General features: G+C 37.0%; 1 protein-coding gene across 17 annotated transcripts in view; it reads right to left on the minus strand.

Moving 5' to 3' along the window:
• The window catches only part of LOC129567160 (protein kinase C and casein kinase substrate in neurons protein 2), a 20,219-nt gene extending 5,712 nt beyond the window's left edge, over nt 1-14,507 (minus strand). For 2 of the 17 annotated variants that reach the window (XM_055443804.1, XM_055443803.1), the window contains exons 1-2: nt 14,162-14,383; nt 12,942-13,420 (exon numbers count right to left, since the gene is read on the minus strand). The gene's annotated coding sequence lies outside the window, so the exon portion shown is untranslated. Of the gene's footprint in view, nt 1-12,941; nt 13,421-13,442 lie in introns of those variants that run through there. The other 15 variants (XM_055443801.1, XM_055443802.1, XM_055443800.1 and 12 more) reach the window with 15 other exon arrangements.
• Nucleotides 14,508-14,888: the final 381 nt, after the last annotated feature.

Genomic DNA, 14,888 nt, shown 5'->3' on the forward strand with positions numbered 1-14,888 from the left:
TTTTCTTATGTTTATATTAACACAAATGCGAAAAAAGAAATCAATGCACTGAATGTAAACAGTTTTCAATGACTCAGTCGAAGTTGAAAAGGGGGTTTTTACTGTCGACAGACAATTCAGTATCGTGCCGTGTCGATTCCATGAAAAACCGAATGCACCTAGTGAAATAATGATGCAAGCAATCAGAAAAGAAATTTGAATGAGTTTCTCGATGCGGTTGCTGTTGTTACTAGCGCGTAATGTGATTGTTTGTTATGTTTGACAGCATCTCATCGGTCGGAATGTTAACAAGCAACTCATCGTTTAGATCTGCCGCGAAATATTATCGCTTGATTGCGAATGCATTTCGACCCATTTAAAACACTGACTTGAACTTTTAGCAACACTTGAATACAACCAACGATGAAACACTTGCAAAATATGCATAAATTTCAGTTTGCACGCATTGGCACAGATTCTACAATGCAATATGCGTTCCTCATTTGGCTGATAGAAAAACATGTAAGCTTGTGATTGATTGTTTACATTCACTGTCTCTCTTTGCTAGAAACGATCTTTGCTGTATGTCTCTCTCTCTCTCTCTCTCTCTCTCTCTCTCTCTCTCTCTTGTTTTCCCTTCTATTTCTTCTCTCTCTTCTTTTTTCTCATTTTTCTTCCAACTCTTCTTTCCCTATCTCTCAACTCTAGCCATGAAACATTTAAAAATTGGTTTTTCCACAACTCTCGCCCATTTGGTGCTTTGAACAGGTTTGCTATTCGGCTTTTCAACCGGAAAAAAGCGTTTTATTCGATGCATCATCGCGTTTAATTCCATTTTCTTTCACCTTTTTCGATAAAAATGGCAAAATAAATGAGTGACTAAACAAATGGATTGTATGACCTCTGTTCATTTGGCTGCAATATGAAACCAGTTGAAAGTTTCAATTTTTTTGGGTATCATGCCGAGTACTTTCCCGGTCAATACGGTACGGGAAATGAAACCGAGCACTCATTCAGCTCATTATATTAAAAAAAAAAAACCGTAAACGCGTCACTCAAACCATGTTACCACACACTTTTATGACTTATGGCTGTGGTCAATTGCATCGGTTTTGACTCGGTGTTGTTGTTGTTTTTTTTGTTTCAGTCATGTTGACTAAAAATCAATTGAGCGAATAAGAAATTTAACATTGACCTCATGTGAATGCCTCGGATGAATGCGTTCATACGGCAATAAAATTGTGTCCGAGATATTCTAAACAAATTGTTGCATTGGTTCCGGTTTTGTTGGGATTTAATAGCTCATCATGGTGCATCACGTGCATTTCACATTGCAAATATTTATAGTTCATACCGTGGGGCATTTTTATTGCATTCTGTCATTGATTTATGCGCAAAGTTTAGAATGAGTTTCCAAGTTTCAATTGAGTTAAATCCCAATGCAAAGTTTTTTGGCGGGCATTTATCCAAAGTTGGTTGTGATGTGGGTGTTCGGTTCGTCGCAATTCGCTTTGGCGAGGGGACGTGAAGCGGATTAAAATTGAGAACACAAAAACAATTAAATGAAATATGGCTATTTCTATATTGTTCGAAGTCACCTTTTGACATTATATAAATTAAAATAATAGCAAAAATTGCGACTCAATTCTCTCGCCAATGAAAACCTGTTTCATTTGTTCGCTGTAGCAGTTGAATTATGAATTTTTTCAAAGGTTACACATCATCTGTAGAAACGATTGATATGTTATCAAATGTGTTAATCCGACGTAATACAATTGTACACGTATTACCAACCACACACATGGCCACAATTCAATGATATCGATAACTGTCAGTAACGAAGAAGAAAAAGAAAAAAAAACACGACATTTTCATTTCGTTACAGCAGAGCAAAGAAAAAGTGTAGCGAATTGTGTGTATGACACAATCGATGCCATTGTTACCGAAAAAAAGAAATTCATCGCAATCGAATCCAACTGTGACTTGAACTGTACAGTGTACACGCCAGCAATCATTCGGTATTATGTAAGTGTATCAACAACAATGCGATTAAGTACCCATGATACATTGAACGCTATGTGGCGATAACGACGACGACGACGGCGACGGTGGCAATCCAATGAGCACGTGCAAAACAATAGAAAGAAGACGAAGCAGAAGAGAAGAAAAATTGATCACAAACTTCTTTTTTTCACCATTCATTTGTAGTTCATTCATTTTTCAACGAAGCACAACGGTTACACATTAGTTTTCTATACATCACACAGAGTTTGTTCATTGTGGCAGCGACGAGTTGTACAATTCGTCTCATCTTTCACACCAACAAAAAAATAAATACTTGATTAAATGAAGCGGCTGATTGCCATTAAGCGTTAAATCGCCGCTTATTTGTTTTGAATTTTACATTCGTTTTTTCTTCTTCTCCATTTGAATTCTCGCATCAGATAAAATCCCTGCATATTAATCGATTTATATAGATAAGTTTTCCGCAGTTGATTCTCACACAGAATCTCCCCGTCGCAACAGTCTGTGCGGTATGCAAGTTTATTAAAACTTCGAGCATAAATCAAAAACAAGTATGACAGATTAAAATGAGTTTTCTTCTTGTGTTCACACATAACGATTGGATTGGCTGTCGTTTTGGTCACCCAATAGATATACACACGCTCATGTTCGAAATGCAAACTGAATGGAAAGCAACTAGTGTGTGTGTGTATAGAAGTATGTAGATTGAGAGTTCAATAACATTCTATGAATAAATTTTTGATCGTGCATCTCTGTCTTGCTCCCTTTCTCACGTGTCTTTGTCTGATCCGGTGCGTTGAAACAACCGCCTTAATGGAATGAATGGCCGATGCTTATACCAACCGATAAATAAACAAATGATACGAACCAAATAAAAGTGTTACTCAAATATGCCGACGATAGGTGAATGAGAAAGAGTCGAGCGAGAGAATCGGAGAGTGTTGGCGTGACCGTTTATTGCTAGAGAATGTCAACAACGAATATTGCCCATGGATTGATTGTGTTCTTTGCATAGAAGCATATCGCACATTGAGATGGAGTTTTTTTCTTCTTTTAAATATACACATGGATAATTTATTTTTATTCGCGCCATAATCGATGCTTAATAGGCGTTTAACCATTAAGGGAAATATTAAGTGATTAGGATTAGAAACCATTAGAATGAGTATGGAGGAACGAAAGAATATAATAATGGTTATAAAAATAGCATTTTCAGTGTAATTGAGAAATCAGACGATTCAAAAATCACGTCGACAATATTCTTAGGCCGATTTGCGACCGAAGCCATAATTTAGAATGACTTTTCGTTTTCACATTGTGAAACATGACGATGATGTTTTTTTTTTCTACTTCCGAACAATTTCCGCTTCATCAATTCGACAATGCATATGAACCAATGAACATTGTGATATTAATTTTCATTTCGCAAATGTGGAGAAATGTTAATGTGTTCTATTGACTTTTTTTCTCCTCCTTGTCTATTTTGTCTCTGTCTCTTTCCTGACTATTTTCAATCTTTTTCTAGCCTTTCCATTATTTTTTTTTATCGATTTTTACTCTTTTCTCCCTTTTTCCATTTTTTCACTTCACTTCCATGGCTTTTAACAGATTGATTTATTCTTCTTTCTTCTTCGATTTTCTCATATTTTATCTTTCATCTTCCATTAAAAAAAAAATTGGTGGCCATTCAATCGAAATTAATAGAATTGAACGGAAGAAATGGTTGAATCCATTTGCGTGCAATGCCATGCATATTTGTAGAATCAATGTTCAATGTCAATGATGATTGCTGAGCAAATACGTTCACTGCGTCAATCAAATTCACTCTCTCTCTCTCTCTTTCTCTTTTATTTTTACGTGAAATTCACATTTGATTTGTTCGATGGAATATGTCTCGTTACATGACATTCGTCAATGGCGCGTTGTCGTCGTCGTCAATATGATCACGAAATAGACAATACCGGAAGCGGTTAACATTCCATGAATAGACTACGTAGTCAATGTCCATTAGGTGATTTGCGATGTGAATGCCGTTATCGGCGCGTTATGTGCCCACGTATATTACACACTCTCCAACAATTTAGATTGCATACAACATTATTACATTAGAATGAACGTTTAATTATCGGCTGGCTAAGCGAAAACCGAACCGGTGGCGACTGTACGTAAAATCAGTGTTAGTGATTCTGTTGAAGTGCTCTGGTCTTATGGACACACAGCAACTTTATCTTGTGCTCTTGATGTACAGCTTCAGTGACAAGCGATTTTAGAAGAACGAGAATAACAGGAAAAAATAGTCGCCGCGGTTGCCGGTTGAATTAATATTATAAATGTGCGCGATTACTACTTTGAGAAGAAAAAAAAACACTTTGAGAAGAAAAAAGAAGAGTCGATTGCCCGTGTGTTTGCACAAAGTGCAGACACTTGTAAAAGTCAAGGGAAACGACGAATCGCAGAGCAACACACTCACAAAGTAAATTAATCGCTTTGAAATGAAAAAGAAGATGGTAGAGCGTTCGACAAAACAATGGTTTAGAATAGATTGCGAGCAAAAAACTAACAACCAAATACACACGCACGAACGAAGAGTTTGAATGAGTTTGCGGATTTTATTTTTCGTTCGTTCTTTATTTTGCACTGATTTGCTGGTACAGTGCTTCACATTATTGTTGCATAGATGATGAGGAAATGGCATAGCACTATTGTTTTATGTGAATGAAACATAAAACCATTTTCAAACATCATTTTCTGAGTTGTCACTTTAAATAAGTGTATGTATCTGTGTGTGTGTGTGTGCGAGATTCAAAACTTTTGTTTCCCATTTCCACTCTCATTTCGCATCGATGAAGATATTGAGTGTTCGCGCCAGCACTCAGTTGCTGCCATTCATTCGATGCAGTTGAATAAAACTATTGTTCACTAATGAAATTATCTCTATAAAAAGACATATGTGCTCGTCGCTACGACGGCGTATTTCCATCCATTGTGCCGCTTCGGTGTAAATCACGATCGGGCGACAACACGTAAATAACGGTAATCATCTAACCTTGCAGTTTTGTGGCGCAAAAAAAATGTGCCACATTCAATTCCATTGCATGAGATGGACTCTTTTTTTCTGCTCGCCACAGAATGATGAGCAATTCCGTATGGGGCAGGAAAATCGACGGCCAAAGTTACAATTGTGAACAATTTCTCTTTGTACATCTTGTGTCTGCATTGGGACAACTGAGACAATGCAAAATTCAAATGTCACTTCCCAAAGTAATGACCGTCCAGTTTGGACAACGACGACGCCGCTGCTGTCGCACCATTCATACGCCTCAACTGGCGAATTATAATGATTGGCAACGAGAGAGAGAGAAAGATAACTTCCTAACAATCCCATTGAAATTCCCGTAGGCACATTCTACACAGTACAATAATTTTCAATTCTATATGCGATATCGAGCGAGCGCGCGAATTAAAAGAAAAAAACTACAACAACATTCACTCATACACGTTCGCCTACATAGAAGTGCGCGCAAGCGGCAAGAATAGAAAAAAAAAACGACGACGAATTAAAACAACTCTAACAAAATGCAAAGCAGCACAAAACTATACAAGTGAAAACATTCGCACGTCATTCTCTCACATAACTAGCGAAAAAAATACTTATGGAACGCATTGCGCTCTCTCTCACTTCAGGTCGACTCATCGCTTCGCGTAGCGCACAAGACGATCTCTGCTGCTCTCTCTAATTCCCACTCCTTCTTTCTTTCATTCTCTCTTCATCGCTACGTCTCTCTCTTTTAGCTATGTGTTACACACGAATCACGATTGTTTACTCTCATACTTGATGTGCGCCACAGCATTCGCCGCATCCGAGTATTTGGTAGGCGCTGGATGTTGTTCATGAGATGCACTTATCTTTGAAAATAGAATGCATTCATCACCTTTTTTTTTCGTTGCAACCACAATGAAAAAAAAAGCAACGAAGAAAAATCGAAACAAATGAACAGAAACAATAAAGAACGCGAAACATGAAAATATGGCAGACAGAGAAGAATAGAGGCGACAACATGAAACGCAAATATTTGCATTTTTACAGTAATACATACATGCTTACTATGAGTGGAAAAAAAAAATCTCGCGTGTCAATCTCATCTAGTGTGCCATCGTTTTCAATGGAGTGAATCAAGAGGAAAACTAAATATAAGAAAATGAGTTTCCATTTACGAAAAAGAAGAAGAAGGCAGCAGCAGTAGAAGCAGAGAGAAGACGACGCCGGAGAAGAAAACCCGAGGGTTTGTTGCTCTAAACGCAAGAATAATGATGATTCAAAACACTATTATTACAAATTATGCGCACGTTACAAAAAAAAGAAAAAATGAATATCGTTCAATCAAGAAGCTCGGCAAGAGAACTTTACGACGTCTCTATTAACGGCACATGAACCATAGAAATGTGCGCGCAACAGTCGCACAAAGTTTTCTTTCATTTAGTTTCTCTGGTTCAAATTTCAACGAAGAGAGAGATTGAGATGACGGCCAGAGATGCAAATTCCAGTAACACCCATCTCAGCTCGAATCTCTTACCATGAAATCAATCTAATTTATCGCATTAATTTGAAGCATTGCATGCGGGTTTGTCGCGCAAAGAACACCAAAGGCTCTCTTCTAAAATTGAATGCGACTAGACTAGATGATTATCCGTTGATAAAATGAGATCATACATTCACTCCATTTCCATCTACTCGATTGAAGTTTATGCGAAAGAATTTCGCTTCGGTGAAATGGCCGAAGACGACACAAGATATTCGTATAACTTTTTTGCCGTTACATTGAATATCATGAGTGTAAAATGTGTAATTGAGTAGCGAGCGGCCAACATCTAATAACTAAAACTTGTTATTATGAACAAATAGAATGGGGGGAAAAAATGGGAGATCGAGAGACACTCACAGCCAAACGGATCTTGCTACACTATACGCCTTGATGTTGAGACTCTCAACTTGAGAGTGCAAGATCATTGAACGCTTTCAAATGGGAATGCGTGGAATGTGATTTTGTCTTGTCGCTTTTTTCCCTCTCTCCCTCTCTCTCTCTCTCTCTCTCTCTCGCTAGTTGCCGTTCTGAGGTTTCCGATTCAATTTAAAACTGCACCCATAACTCGAGATTAATATCGAACGGTCGCATGAGAATACCGAGTCTCGAATATTGACGAAATTGGAACGCACCTACGACGCTTTTTGTTGAAAAGGTAGAGGTTTTTTGTCGAAGAGAGACGAAGGTTTTTTTCTTCATGTTTTCATGCAATTACGTCAAATTAACACATAAGTTGACCTTTTTCATTCATTTACTAATGATGGCTTTGAGCGATTCAAATGGAGTGTATTACGAATGGAGAACTTTTTGAAAAACAAACTTAGCACCAATAAAGTTTTGTTCAATCCAAATGATGACCATCACAAGCAATCACATACCAAATTGTCTTAACGCACACACGATTGACTTGACATTTGCATATTTCCATTTTGAAGCGATGATTTGGCCGACCAAAAATGAAATATTCATCTTCTTGATAGAAGCGACAGCAAAAAAGTATGATGGGTGAGAATAGCATGAGAAAATTTACATGTTTAACACCTAAAAAATCGGTTTCATCATTGTAGTCACTTGTTTTGTTGGATTTTTAAGCTTAGAATTTATGAAGCTAGATGAGTGAATTGCCGCTTGGATCTGGTCGAAAGTGTGAAAAGCTTTGCTTTTTGTTGAAAATAAGAAATGATTTGTTTTTGTTATCTTTGATGTGATTTCCCAAACGATATGTTCTGAAATTTGTTTATTTCGAGCTTTTATGATCCATTTACGCAACAGATTTTCATATTGAAACATTGATCAAGTCATTCTTGGTTTATTGCTTCTCTATTCATCATCAGTATTGAATTTGATCATCAACTTCAGCGCGATTGCGATTGATCCAATCAACTTCGTTGTTTCTATGGGCATAAAGTCGTCCTAAAACGTGGGAGCAAATATGGTCATGACAAGTTACTTGAGTTGACCATCAGCAAATGAATGCTCCACGATCATTGCGAGATATTTTTCTGCGTTTCACAAAAAGAAAACACGTTCCAATAAAAAGGCAATACTTTCTATGAGAAGTTTGAAACACATAAAAAAGCAGAAAAGCATAAAATTTGTCAACAAAGCGAATTCAAAGCGAAAAATTAGCATGAGTTCTGGCATTCATTTCTCGTAATATATGTGAAAACAACTGTTTTTTTTTCTATTTTATTGTCAATCTTACAGTTTTACAATGCGATCGATGGGTCTTCAGTCTAATGTTACCGCTAATATTACACGAATTAGTCCGTTGATTGGAATCTTTTGTGTTTTTGCACATACACGTGAAAAACAACACCAAAAACTTTCATTCAAATTTTATTCCGGTCATCAACTTCTAAACAACAGCCACAGAAAAAAAAATTGCTTTTTTAAAACACTCTCTGCATTTGGCAGTGGTCACCAGAACCGGCTTTTCGTCGTCATCACAAAACCAACTTTGAAAGTTGTGTAGCAAATCAAAAGTCACACAAGAAACAAGTTGAAATGAATCCGTTTGTAGCATTTCAAATGATCTTGGACTTTTGCAAATTCATTTGGTCGTGAAAAGAAACGCGTTGTCGTGCGTAAAGAGAAAATTTCCTATTGATGGCTATCAACGCCAGTCGAAGAAGAAAGAGAATCGTATTGAATTATTAACCTTTCGCACGATACGTGCTCAAAGTTGAGAGTAAGAATCGAAAGAAATCCAATCAAAGGTTGTGCCAATACAGACAATCTCCCAACGCAATTTCTTATCGTGAGCAAATATTTCGCTTCCATTTATCTATCATCGTCGAAGTGAGATTTTAAGTATGTTGTGTGCCGTTTGGAATAAAACAAATGAATGAAAAGAGAGAAATTGAAAATGGTAACTTCTTGATAAAACGAAGCGGCAAAGCATCGATGCTGGTGCGTGTATGTGAGTGTGCAGTATAATGTTGTCAGTTAGATTGCGGTTTCACACACAACAACTCTTTGAACATTATCTCATTGGAATGCTCGCGCCGCGTCGATATCTTTCGCGTTCACACAGTAAAAATGCGAAAATTATATTTAGGAGTTTGAAGAATATATTAAATGCCAGCCTTTGCAGAATACTTTGCTGTGCGCAATGCAAACTGGAGTATAGAAGTATGAAAATATGCGTAATTGAAGAGCAAAGTTCCGTTCGGCGAAGAGCTTTCAACGAAATGATGATAATTATTTTGATAAAAATAACCGATGTTCGGTACAACGAACCCAACTATTACATGTTCATCAATTGGTTTGGTCGACTTTTATAGACAATTTTCTCTTAAGTGAAGAAACTCGCCACCGACGACAGCAGCAGCAGCAGCAGCGGTCTCAAGCCGCTCTCCTTACGTGTGGAACAATTTTTGGAATTCATCCTGCGCGCGATTTCTGTGGAGTGAATTCGTCGCAGACTTTCAGTTAGGTCAGTACGGGCTCTGCGTTCGCCGGGAGAGTCGCGATCAATTCAACTGATAACCGGTCATTATTTTCACTCGTATTTCATGAGAAAGATTCATTATGTTCCGCACAGCTTGCTCCAAGTAATAATGTTTCAAGTAAATTGATGCAAATTCTGATATCCCAAACCGTATACACACACACACACACACGGTTTGCGCGATATATAATCGCGCGCTCACACAACAGGTCAGTGATCACTCGAATGAAACCAGTGGAATTTATTCCCGTGAATTCATCATAAATTATATGAAAAATATACGTCCGAACGAATAAGTACGCTTCAAACAGAATCATGCTCATCATGAAGAACAAGTAGCCATAGGCACTTGAACGTTTTTATCGAATTCGTTCTTTTTTCTCTGTTTGATGAAACTATTTCGTTTTAATTTAATCAAAATAAAGCGAACAAATTGTTTAATTTCAACTGAATGACATAAATAACTACGTATTGTATCGAATGTCGATGGGTTTGCCGTTTTCAAAACATAAAAAATCCAGCAATTGGAATGGCGTTCAATTACAAGAGAGAGAGAGAGAGAGAGAGAGAGAGAGGGAGAGAAAAAAAAAACTCGAGTTCAATTATTCTGAAAGAAAAAACCATATGAAGCACTTTGCCTTCAATTGAATAAACAAATACACAAATAAAAATATAATTGATCGTCTAGCCAATGATCTATGTTTGCCACAGAATAAAAACGTTTTTATTCAATTACAAACAGAGCAAATCGAATTACAATACAAATTATTATGCCATTGACAAAGCGAGTGAACGAATCGAAGAGCGAGAGAGAGTGAGACACACACAGAGAGAGAGAGAGAAAGAGAAAGAACAGATGAGCAAGAGAACAAGCAAATGAGCGGATAAGTGAAAGAGCGAAAGAGCTAGCGGTATGTTATGGCGAGAGCATTTAAACGAAGAAAAACATTGATGTATTGAATATGAATAGAGCATACAATCTGTTGATCTAATTGGATTGGGTAAAAGTTATTGAATTAATCATCTTGCATTCATAAGAGGCATTATCAAGCGATGGGCATCTGGCTTTGATTCCAAATGCCATTGCTTTGCATATATGAAAGTCTTCATTTCGAAGTGAACAAATGTTCTTTTTTTTCATTTTTTTTTCTCTTTGTCTCGCAATCTCTTTCCAAATGCTTCTTGACAATTATCTCCGCATGCAAACAAAATAAAATCGGCCAATTGAAGCCAGATTCTTATGAATATTTTGGACAATGTTGCAATCGCTGCTTTTGAATTTTATCTCAAACAATGTACAAAAACAAAATTCCAGAATCAAAATAAACGCTCACTACGAGTAAATCGTGAATGTGTTTATTTGTACTTGAGTCCATATTTAATCAAACATATGTGTGAATCACCCCGAATAGTTTGCTTTGTTTTGGTTCTTCGTTTAAAATACTCGAAATTCTGTGCGTTGTTTGTTGCAAAACATTCACTCGTAAAACGGTTGGGTTCTTTCACGTTTCAGGCATCGAATGAACAAACAAACGTTTTTTTGTGAAAACATTCTTTAAAATCTGTTTTTAGTTTATTTGATCATTGCAGAAAAAGAGCTCCACACAATTGAATACAATGAGATGCTAATTTATACATTAGTTCCTATTCTACACATTAGCTTCGAGTTAGTTTTGGTTGAAACTATCGTTTAAAACCGAAACCACCACACACTATCTTCAACCAAACAGATATTATCAACAAGGTTAGTTCAGAAAAAATCGTTATAATTAATTTATCGGTCGATTAAAAAAAAAGATCGGCGCGGCAATTAAATTGAATGCAAAAAAGTGATTTTATAACTGTAGCGATACGCTTTCTGCGTCCATGTTTGATAAAAAACCAAACCTAATGGATACACAAAATGATGGAAATATAACGATTTCATAACACAAAAATGCTCGATAAAATAAATATCATTCACTATCAAGGGCTATCATCAGCATGTTTGCCATTTTATTGTGCATAAAACACCGATTGTCGAGTTGTTAAAATTTGGTTGATTGTGTTGATCCAATATTTATCATTGGATTTTTTTTTTCGGTTTGCATGTGAATGGCAGCAACCTGCGACGTTATTCGTTCATTTTCACCGCATTTCTCTTTCAAGATGAACGTACGGAACGGGCGTTCGAATTGTCGGTAAAATTCCATTCAAAAGCGAGAATAAGCTGCGAAATTTCGCATCATTTTATGATGATCGAATCGATTAAAAAAGAACAAAAGCGACGGTGAGAGCAGCTGCGGCAGCAGCAGTAGCAGCAGTCGCCGCTCATTTCACATTTGCATATTTATTCCCGAACAATCGAAACCAATTTTAAAGCAGAATACAGGCTAAATGGCACAAGCCATAAATTCTCTCTATTCAATCGCGATGAGAATAGGTGCAGGCATACACAAAGACCGGTGTGTGCCGTCATTCGCGACACAGCGATAGACAATTTGATGCACACTTGCCGTCGGTTTTTTTTGGTTGACTACATTCATTTTCACCTTCAATACACGTATCTCTCTCTCTCTCTCTCTCTCTCACGAACTTCGACTGATGTCATCGAATATCAATTCGATAAAAATAACATGTCGGCGGAGAATCAACAAACACTTGGCAAGACTTGTCTTTTTCTCATATTTTCGCATTGTTAAGCGAATGTTAACCTTTAACGATTGAAATGTAGTTTATGTATATGCACTTCCCATAAGGGACGTTTCGACTGAATTGCTGCTGATGAAGAATCTCCATAGAGAGCGAAAGAAAAAAACCACCACGCAAATATATACACAACAAAAAAAAAACAATGTTAGTTAGTTTCTCCACTGAGCGTATCGCATCTCATTTGAAGTTTATTTCACTGGCTGCTCCGCGTTACGTAAGTTCACATGTGTATTTTTCAACACACAATACCAAAACGAGTGAATAGAAATCATCAAGAGTGAGAGACGAAGAGAAGCCCCCGCTTATTTATCGCCCCGTTCATTTTAAATGCACTTTTTTCTTCATTCTTTGCGCTCAACATGTTTCCAATTTAGGTGTTATTACTTTGCCCATTGATTAACGAAACAAATAAGCATATAGCAGCCAACACACGTATGAAATGAAGACGAGGAAAAAAACCGCCAGAGAGAGAGAGAAAGAGAGAGAGAGAGAGAGAGAGAGAGAGAGAGAGAGAGCGGGAGTGAACAAGAGAGATATGAATTGAGAACGAATAAAACATACACTATAAGAATGTACAAATAAACGTAAGCTTGATAAGCACTCATTAAAAAAAAATTTCGTCGATTATTGTTGGTTCTTTTCTTCATATTCTCTCTCTCTCTCTCTCTCTGCGTATTTTTTTGAATAAATTTATTATCTCGGCTTCTTACCTTTTATGTCGCAAATGGGCTAAACTAATCCAATAAAGCACCTTCTTTTTGGTTTATTTTAACGATGAAACAAAGCGATAACTGGATGTCGTTGGTTTCACTCGCTTTTTTTTCTATATCAGAATACACAGTCACTGACACTTTTAGCCCCGTGTTTTTTTTTTAATTTTCAATTTCAATTTGTGTTCTTTCTCTCTTCACCTGAAAAACTATACACACGTATACACTTGATTAAAAATTTAATTGCGTTATCGATCGAACTTGAAAAAAAAATGGTTCGAACGTATTCCTCGTTAAATGTATCTCTTGACACATAACACGATGTGAATATACACAGATACACGCACACTCGATTCTAATCGAAATTAATCAGGAGAGCGCTTGATTTACAAATGATTCTATTCAATGGATAGCAATCAATGCACGCATTTGAACATTGAACAAAATTATCGGATTTAATTTCTTCGGTTTTAATTTCTCTGAAGAAAAAAAAACACACACACACGATATTTTGAATGGATTCCTCGTTTGAGCACACAGTATGATTGACACTCAAACGATGAGTAAATTTTTTTTCTTCTCGTTCAGTTTCGTTGTCACATTATTCGACGTCGCGAAAAAAATATTAGAGACATAATTGAATTTCAAGCGGCGATTTTTTTTCCCTTTGCAGTTTGCGCGTTTTTAATGAATTAATTGGCTTTTCACAATACTACGAAGTAAGCAGCGAAAAAACAAACTCAAAACACGAACAACAGTGAAACTGAAAACGTAGCTCGCGCGCGACACATGCAGAGAGAGAGAGAGTAAAACGAATGAAGAAGCGTAATATAGTGCAAAGAGAAGAACTTCACTCACAAAATACGTGTTTCGTTACACAGAAGAAGAAAAGAAAAACTACACCGATGACCGAGAAGAGACGAAAAAAAAGAGCAACAAAACTATGCAAACCCATACAAAGGTTCTGAATCTGATTGCCAATGCTGATGTAGCCGTCGTCCTACTATCGAATCAAATCAGCGATATATGTGTATTCAGCGGTAAAGAAAACGAAACAAAAAAAAACAATAACTTTTAATGAATATGCCGCGAATATTTTCGGATTCAAGCGATGAGCAAATAACTTTTCGATCAAATTGAAATTTGGTGTATTTTAAACGTAAATCCAATCGTAAATTTATTGAATGACCCAAGAACAAACAAAAAGAAAACGAACGCACTCGCAACAAATTAATGACAGACGAAGACAGTAAAACTGCACACGATTTTCTTCTCAATTTTTATTTTTTTTTATATCGCTTTGGTTTTTTTCTCTGCTTTCTTTCTCAGAATATGCGTTTTTTTGGTGTGTAGATTGAGCCGAATAAACGCCTGGATACTTTTGCACAGTGAACTGTTTAGCGATGCGTTTAGCTTCAGTACGAATTCACCACTGTCGAAAACCCATTCGACATGTAGACATATCGAACGACGTAGAATGAAGACACCGACAAGCGTTTAACGTGACGGGCGGGTATGGTTGTATGTACGTCGCACACACTTGCGTCTCTCTCTCTCTCTGTGTGTGTACTGAACCGAGCTCGAGTTTTGACTCGGCATCGCACACTCTGCATATACAGTGTGCTGAGTGGATGGAGCGTATACGTTCGATCCGCTCTTGAATCGATGTCATTGTGCATGTGTGTATGCGGGCCTCGTTTGATTGTATCTTCTTTCAAGTTTACAAACCATAAATATCGATGCGATGAGTCAAATGGCCGCCTAAATTGAAAACACTTCGCACAAAACATCGCAAACAACGCCAGTTGCCACTTCATAACGCACACACACTCATTCATTTCCGACTGTACACCAATAACCCAAGCAACAATTTTTGTGTAGCATACGAAACGTCAACTACGCATTTTTAAAAAGAAGCGCTGAAATGGTCGGTACGAATTGATTGAA

This window comes from Sitodiplosis mosellana, unplaced genomic scaffold (genome assembly GCF_009176505.1).
Source record: "Sitodiplosis mosellana isolate CC-2019 unplaced genomic scaffold, AAFC_SMos_1.0 Smas_scaffold_5, whole genome shotgun sequence".
Lineage (NCBI taxonomy): Eukaryota > Metazoa > Arthropoda > Insecta > Diptera > Cecidomyiidae > Sitodiplosis > Sitodiplosis mosellana.